Raw genomic sequence first — 624 nt, 5'->3', positions numbered from 1 at the left:
ATCATACACAAGTAAAATCTTACTGAAGATAATTCAAAAATGGTTGCAACAGTATATTGACAGAGAACTTCCAGAAATGCAAGCTGGATTCAGAATAGGATGTGTAACAAAGGATATCATTGCTGATGCCAGATGGATCCTGATTGAAAGCAAAGAATACCAGAAAAAAGGTTACTTGTATTTTATTGACTATGCGAAAGCATTCCATTGTGTGGATCATAACAAATTGTGGATAACATTGAGAAGAAAGGGAATTCCAGAACATTTCATTGCACCCATGAGGAACCTGTACATAGACCAGGAGACTGTCATTCAAACAGAACAAGAGGATACTGCATGGCTTAAAATCAGGAATAGAGTGCATCAAGATTGTATCCTTTCACCATTCTTGTTCAATCTGTATGCTGAGCAAATAATCCGAGAAGCTGGACTATATGAAGAAGAATGTGGCATCAGGAGCAGAGGAAGACTCATTAACAACCTAAGATACGCAGATGACACAATTTTGCTTGGTGAAAATAAGGATAACTTGAAGCACTTACTGATAAAGATTAAAGACTACAGTCTGCAGTGTGAATTACACCTCAATATAAAGAAAATAAAAATCCTCAAAACTGGACCAAT

This window comes from Orycteropus afer, unplaced genomic scaffold (assembly GCF_000298275.1).
Source record: "Orycteropus afer afer isolate SDZICR_OR568_19922 unplaced genomic scaffold, OryAfe1.0 scaffold00210, whole genome shotgun sequence".
NCBI lineage: Eukaryota > Metazoa > Chordata > Mammalia > Tubulidentata > Orycteropodidae > Orycteropus > Orycteropus afer.
Note: the sequence above shows the minus strand (reverse complement) of the source record.